Source organism: Hyaena hyaena, unplaced genomic scaffold (assembly GCF_003009895.1).
Source record: "Hyaena hyaena isolate Hyena2069 unplaced genomic scaffold, ASM300989v1 scaffold_188, whole genome shotgun sequence".
NCBI lineage: Eukaryota > Metazoa > Chordata > Mammalia > Carnivora > Hyaenidae > Hyaena > Hyaena hyaena.
The window spans coordinates 1,848,802-1,857,074 of record NW_024080819.1 but is presented as its reverse complement, the minus strand read 5'-3'; the positions used below and the strand labels follow the sequence as shown (position 1 = coordinate 1,857,074).

At 37.5% G+C, this 8,273-nt stretch overlaps 1 long non-coding RNA gene across 1 annotated transcript in view; it reads right to left on the bottom strand.

Annotated features, from left to right (window-relative positions):
* Window positions 1-218: 218 nt before the first annotated feature.
* Window positions 219-8,273, bottom strand: part of LOC120237653 — a 63,401-nt gene continuing 55,346 nt past the window's right edge. Inside the window, exon 3 of the long non-coding RNA XR_005530007.1 lies at window positions 219-349. This is a non-coding gene — a long non-coding RNA (uncharacterized LOC120237653). The remainder of the gene's footprint in view (window positions 350-8,273) is intronic.

Below are 8,273 nucleotides of genomic sequence, written 5' to 3'. Positions count from 1 at the left end.
ACCTACAATGAATACTGGGATAGACCCTGCTCATACGTTCTACATATCCACACACATATCCATGCTCATTCCCGCTGATCCATACACACTCAACCTGCCTTCGTCTTAGTCTTCAGGAGTGTCCCTGGCTGTTTCTGGCACAGTTAGTTCCATTCCAAATACAGGTCATTCACTTGACTACACTTTGAACTGACCTTGTAAACAAGTTTTTTTTCCCTTCTGTGGTCCATGTGGTTTCTGTGGTCTTCTATTTTTTTAATCTGTTAAAACACTTTGAAGTTCAGCTTTGTGGATTTGACATCCAACTCCCGCTGGAACCTGATGGTGGTTTCCTATTTCTGGTTTATTGCTAAAGAATGATCAGAAAGAGAAAGCATTAGAGCAAGGTCACTCCAATACATTAAATAAGAAATATATCCATGGTGAAAATTTCTGAGGCAAAGAAAAAAGCCTTCCTCTCAGGGCGATTTTCTGTCTTAGTCCTGTCTTAGAAAATGAGCTATAATTCTTTGAATTATTTGCCACATTACTTACTTTATCAACCATGATATTTCGATCCTCACATCTGCTTGTAATTAAAGAAGAGAGTCTCTGAATGTCACAAGGACACTGGAATATGTGCAGTGGAACTTGTAAACTGCTACAGGAAGATTTTGGTAAAATTTCCCTGCCACTTTAAAATCCTGGTACTCACTCGCAGCTATAGGAAACAAACTTAATGGTTACCAGAGAGGGAAGAGTAAAGGGGATTAAAAGGTACAAACTTAGAGTTATAAAATAAGTAGTAGGGATATAATGTACAGCATGGAGTGGCATACATACATACATATATACATTCATCCATTAAACGCTGATACTCAGAACACAAGAACCAAAATGAAACCTCTACTAACACCTTATCCCCCTGAGTGCTGCTAGATCCACAGGTCTGTTCTGAGCTGCTAACATGAGTAACTGTTTGGCCAGATGATATTTGTTCAGATTGTTGATAATAAAGCCTACTTCCAGAGATTCCAAGTGCAATATGGGAGAAGATGAGAGGGTAGAATTGATTAATATGCTCAGAACTGCTTAGAAATCTAGGATAAGGATAAGTAAAACATACCCAAATACAAGATTATAGTGTTACCAACAGAAAGGTCATTTGAAAAGTGCTTCCGCTCATGAGTGTCCAACGTAAAGTGTAAATGTTTCCCCGACAGATGTTGCTGTGGCACATGGCTGAGGCCTTGTGGGCCTGCTGTGGGTCAGCACAGCATTCTTAACAGAGTTGGTATGGATAAGATCTCTGAAGGTCAAGTGGAAGCAGGCAAAGATGACTGTAAGACAATGTAGTGAAAACCAACCTGGTGCCTTAGCAGGTTGTTTGCAGAACTATGCAGTCTTCCCCAAAAGTATCCCTGAAAACAAAACTTCTGGGTTCTGTGGGGCTGTAGATAGATGCATATTCAGCCCTTAAAGTACCAAATCATTCCTGGTTTATGGCTGAGAAAGCAAAAACTTCAATGCAGAAGTACTTTGTAAGCACATCAAGGGAAGACGATAAAGGGACTTACAAGAAGCAGTCTTCCCTATACATTGAGAACAGTGTAACCCCGGACCTGGTAAGAAAGATGTACAGGAAAGTGCATGCTGCCTTATGAGATGCAGTCTAAGAGGAAGAAATATAGGGGAAAAAAAAGTTATTTTAAAAAGGTAGAACCCCCCTAATAGTCTCTTGTCCAGAAGAAAAATAGGGTAGCTCAAAAGACAAGCATCCTTGGAGTGCAGAAGTATGCTGCAAACAGCTAAGCCAAACCATCGCAATCTGTAATTTTCTAAGAAGATTTTCCAGATCAAGATAATAAACATATCAATCAAGAAACAAAGGTTCCACTAACATGCCAACTACATTCTCCCCCTTAGGACACAATACAACACATGAGGGAATGTCTGCTACATGGGATAATAGGAAATATTTTCAAACCCACAGAATAACTAGCTAAAACCTAAAAGCAGAAGGAAATAATATTGGGAATTAGGACTATGGAATCATACTGTTACTCTTCTAATCTAGTCTTCTTCCTCTAAGCAGGCAGGGCTCCTAAACCATGTAATTATGTGGTGAACAGATGGCATAACACCCTTCAATATAGCTTGTTTATATTTGGTATAAAATGCCTGTAAATACATTTAATGCCTCCTCGTCTGTGTTTTGTTGCCTTTAATCCTAGAGCATCACCAGGTTTTATCTTCAAGACCCTGGACTTTATTCTTTTTTCACATACCACATTCATGCATTCATTCATTCATGCATGCATGCATGCATTCAACAAACATTCAACATTTACTTGTGGCAGACCCTGCTATCCTGCATAACCATGTTGCCTACTGAGTGACCCCATACCCTCTCCTTGATCACAGCTAACTGAACCAGCTGTGACAATTGACCCTCAGGTAGTCAGTTCCTTCATATTCTTCCAGAATTTATGCCTTGTGAGATTTGACTAAAAACCTTAAGTGGGGCCAATCTTGCCTGGAAATTCGTATACTTAAAACACTTAGCTATTTAGCAAATCAGGGTCAGAAATGTAAGTATCAAGAATTCTCATGATATAACAGGAGCTGGATCAGTCTCTCTGAATTACCTACAAGCTGAAGAGGCAGGCAGAGTGATGATGGGTCATATACACAGAGTAGCTGAGATCCCATAACCCTGTCCCCCTGTCTCCCCTACCGTGAAAAGATAGCGTAGCCTCCATTCCTAACAGCTTTATAATTTTGGGTCCCCAGGCCCAGTTACATACTGGATCCTGTTCTTGGATTTCTGTGAGCTTCACTCTATCTTTTTCATAACCCAAATTCTTAAGCCAATTTATGTGGGTTCCTACCTCTTTCAACTAAAGACCCCTGGCTTGAACACTGCCTGATTACATGATGTTCTGGAAAAAAAAATGATTGAGTCCATGAATATCCAAAAGAGACACCTTAGTGCAGGTTCACTGAATGACTCTTTATCAGCTAGCCATTGTTATATTAATAAAGATTGCTTATAACAGAAGCACATATAGCTATCAGTTTATATGTAAAAAATGAATGTTAGCCCATCATACTGCAGCAGTTTTGAATACATTGACTATGTAATATATAGCAATTTCTGGATGAAACCTTTCTTACTGGTATCTCTAAAGTATGATGAGTTAGATAAGAAACCAAAATCTCTATGATTGTTTCTATGAATATGGAACTATATATTTAAAACCTCTTCTACACTATTTCCTTTCCAAAACATAAATTTACAACTTCTACTAGGTATCTGTGAGATTATTGCCTTAAACTTTTGTTTCGCACCTCTATTGAGACATACATTAAATCCTGAAACATAATCTTTCATCTTTTGAAACTGTCATCATTATGTCTATTCTGCAGTAATTTGGCCCCAAAATATCCAGAGTAATATAATGCTATAGTATTCTAGTATCATTTTTCAACTCAAAGGAAGCTATATCTACAGTCCAGAAACATCTGGAAGATTCTCTTTTAAAGAATTAAGTTGTTTAGTATCCAAAATCTATAAAGAACCTATCAAACTCAACACCCAAAAAACAATCCAGTGAAAAAATGGGTAGAAGACATAAATAGACACTTTTCCAAAGAAGACATCAGATGGCCAACAGACATATGAAAAGATGCTCAACATCACTCATCATAAAGGAAATACAAATCAAAACCACATTGAGATACTTCCTCACACTGGTCAGAGTGGCTAAAATGAATAACGCAGGAAACAACCAATGTGGGCAAGGATGTAGAGAAATGGGAATCCTCTTTCACTGTTACTGGGAATGCAAACTGGCACAGGTACTCTGAAAAAGAGTGTGGAGGTTCCTCAAGAAATTAAAAATAGAATTACCCTATGACTCAGAAATAGCACTACTAGGAATTTATCCAAACAATGCAGGAGTGCTGATGCATAGGGTCACATATACCCCACTGTTTATAGCAGTTCTATGAACAATAGCTAAATTATGGAAAGAGCCTAAATGTCCATCAACTGATGGATGGATAAAGAAGATGTGGTTTATTTATACAATGGAATACTACTTGGCAATGAGAAAGAATGAAATCTTTCCATTTGCAGCAACGTGGATGGATCTGGTGGGGATTATGCTAAGTGAAATAAGTCAGACAGAGAAAGACAGATATCATATGTTTTCACTAATATGTGGAATTTAAGAAACTTAACAGAAGTCCATGGAGGAGGGGGAGGGGAAAAAGTAGTTTCAAACAGAGAGGGAGGCAAACCATAAGAGACTCTTAAAAACAGAGAACAAACTGAGGGTTGATGTAGGGGCGGGAAAGAGGGGAAAATGGATGACAGGCATTGAGGAGGGCTCTTGTTGGGATGAGCATTGGGTATGGTAGGTAAGCGATGAATCTTGGGAATCTACTCTCAAAGCTAAGAGCACACTGTATATCAATCTTACTCTTATGGTGTGTACGTTTTGTTTTCAAAGAAATCTTTGTCCATGTCAGTGTCATGAGTCCTTTTTCCTAGGCTTACTTTTAAGTTTTATGGTTTTAATTTTTCATGTTTGGGTGTATTTTCCATTTTAATTTTTATGTATAATGTAAGGTAAGAATTAAGGTTCCTTTTCCCCATATGGATATCCAAATGCTTCAGTAGCATCTCTTGAAAACACTGTTCTTTTCCTATGTACTTACTTTAGCTCTTCATTTATTAAAAAAATCAATTAATCAAATATTTATGGGCCTATTTCTGAATTCTCTATATTATTGCATTGAGCCTTACACCAGCACTATACTACCTTTATGATGATAGTTCTATAGTAATTCTTGAAAACAAGTATTGTTAAGTCTTCCAACTTTGTTCAGTTTTTCAAGATTTGTTTGGTTATTCTATGTTTTTCACACTTCCATTTATATATCATATTACAGTAATCATTGAGACCATCAATTTATTTGGCTTTCTCTGACTCAGCATCTTATTAACACTTTTCCTTAAGTATGTGGTTTTCTTGACTACAAAAACTTTTTCCTATTTTTCAAATATTTAATTGGTTGCATTTCTCAATTAAATTTTTAAACTGCTTTGTCTCATATTATAGAAGATGCTTCCTTTATAGTTATGTATAGATAAGTATCTCAGGAGCTGCAGTTAACTCATAATTTCATACAGATTCCATTTTTACCGTGAGAGATCACAGGTAAACATTGGCATAATAAGTAATTTTTTATTCCATTAAAACACAAACTCTACTGATATGTCCATGTGATTAAAGGACTGTCACTTGTATTATGTAAAGAGGAACAACACAACTTAATTCTTTTTTTACTTTTTAATTTCTTTTATTTTTAAATATAATTTATTGTCAAGTTAGCTAACATACAATGTATTCATTTATATACGTTTGCCTGATTTTTTAAATATTTGACTTTTAAAAAATAATCAGCAATACCAAAATTCTAGTTGTGTAAGCTGTTCCAGGAAATTTAATTGATCAGATTTTTGATTAATGCCTAAATGCTTGGAAAAAAATAGTTTTTGGAATTTTTTTATTTGATAAAGGAGTTTAATAATTTGTGCACTCAACAGTGTTAAGTAGTTAAAGATGTCTTTACATGTTTACCAAAGGTAAACACAATTTTAGTATATGTGCTGCTGAAGCAAACACCTATATTGCCGTAATTTAAGAACTACTGTACTCATGGCTCCTTGTGAAGCATCTAAGAATCTGAGATTTCCACTGTTTTCCTGGAAAAGGTCTTTTCGTTTGCATTAATTAGGCTCATTCCAATTTCAAGGAACAGAAAAAGTTCAGGTAAACAGAGAAAGAGGAATTCCATGCAACTTCTTGGCAACTTGGTAGCCCTTCGAGAGCTGAATTATACATCTATAATCAGACAATGAATGTGGCCAGTCTGTTGTCATAGTTAGGGTTTACCCTGAACACAAATCTGAGGTGAAAGTTATTTAGGAAGCGCTCTTAAGGGAGACCAGTAAGAGAGTGAGAGAAGCAGGTTAGGGAAGGCAAAGAAGCTAAGTAGCAGCCTGATTTCAGAGCATCTCTGGAATATAAATCACTCTTCAGAGTTTGTACCTCCTTGAGATAAAGGAACTGAGCTTTTATACCTCACTTCAGACAGCACTGACTAAAAGACAAGAATGGGTAAGGAAATTGGGAATGAAAAGGACAGAACATTTCAGGTCCTTCTGTTCAGTTAAGGCAGCTTCTGTGGCTCCCATGTCCACGGGAAGTCATAAGTGCCAGTTGTTAGGAGCAAAGCACAGAAGATGGGGGGTGAGCTCATGGGTTAGTGAAAGGAAACAGAGGAACTGGGTGTGATGCAACAGTGTCCATTATGTTTATGCAGTCTAATAATGTGTCACTCTTTCAATCCAGTATTCTCCAATGTTAGGAGAGTTGCTAAGAATTACTTGGAGGAAAAGTAGAAAGGATGGGCTTCAGTGGCAGGGCTTACCCTGTACTGTTTTCCTAAGAAATTCAAATCTGACCCCAAAATGCAAAATTCACTCGGGAAAGAGAAATATCACCTAAATAAAAGCCTACAACAAATGGAACTTATCCTTTTTAGAAGGCAGTTTAGAAATCATGGATTATGTGTCTCTTGAGGTGGATTTCCACTCTACCTCAAACATCTTTTTCAAGATTTTTTGCAACCACATTATAATACTCTTTCTGAGAGAAGTTCTGGTAAGCACTCCATTACATTTCCAGTGTTGTTTTAGCAGCTCTTGTAGATTGCGGCTATTGGTGACTTCTCAGTGGGTCTCCCTTAATCCAACCCATTATAGCAAGCCCTAAAGTGGACTAGAACAATAGGCCCTCATCTACTGGACATTAGCATTTATGCCCCATAGCTAACTCTCTCATCTCCTTCAAGTGTTTGCTCAAATATCATCTTTTTTAATTTTTAATATTTATTTATTACTGAGAGACAGAGCATGAGCATGGGAGGTGCAGAGAGAGGGAGAGACACAGAACCTGAAGCAGGCTTCAGGCTCTGAACTGTCAGCACAGAGCTTGATGGGGGGCTCGAACTCACAAATCGTGAGTTCATGACCTGAGCAGAAGTTGGATGCTCTACCGACTAAGGCACCCAGTTGCCACTCAAATATCTTCTTAATTAGGTCTGCTCTAAATAGTTTTAAAATTTGTTATAAGTTTTTTTATCACAATAAAAAATAATTTGATAAAGAAAAAAGTCTTATAACAAGCCATCTACCACCACTACAAACTCTCTTGCTCCCCCTCACCAAGCATTACCATTTTTGTTCATAGTGCACTTAATCACCTTCTAACCTACAATTATCTATTGCATCAACATCTCATGGTCTGTTCCCCTCCCCCACTAAAATGACACTACATGAAGTTAAGGCTTTATTTATTTTATACACTACTATGTCCCAAGCACCTAGAACAGTGCCCAACACATAGTAGGTATTCAATAAATCTTCACTGTTTCAGCAATCCTACAGTTTAAGTGATCCAAATAAACTGTTGTTCTCTAAGGATCATGAGCCCTTTCTTTCTTCCCTCCCTTGGTATCAGCCATTCTCACAATTTAGCACCAGCTTCTACCCCTGACTCTATTCTCTCTCTCTGTCTTTCTCTGTCTCTGTCTCTGTCTCTCTCTCTCTTTCTCTCTCTTTCCCTCTCTCTCTCTCTCTCCCTCTCCCACTCCCTCTCCCTCTCTCTCATTTCTAAAACAAAAATAATCTGGTTAGTTCTGATGAGTTACCATCTGGTTGGGACCATCTCTTTGGGGCTTCCTAGGCTGTAGATCCATGATCCAATCAACCGTTGCTGCCATAGCAGAATTACAAGACATGAAACATGACAACTTCTGGATTTTAGGAACAATTCATTTTATCCTCATTCTAAATGAGGTCAGTTGGAAAAGCTGTGCCTCAAACACGCATTTCAATAAAAAAGTATATGTAACTATATATGAATACGAGCCGACGACCTCAGGGTCCTGGCCCTCTGTCAGTTGGCTCACAGAATCATCTCTTTTGGGAACCCTGAGAGAAATCCTATCTATGACAGACTTGCTGGCAAGGGAAAAAAAACAGCACAGAAGAGAGACCTGGAGTTTAATGGCAAACTATGATCATATTTAACTAAATGTGTTTATACGTTATAGCCTGGACATGGGAATAAAAGATGTGGATACAGTGATTCCTTTGGCTTCTATAGTCCATAAAATTTATAAAGAACAAATAATTTGATATTGTAAAAAGAACTGGA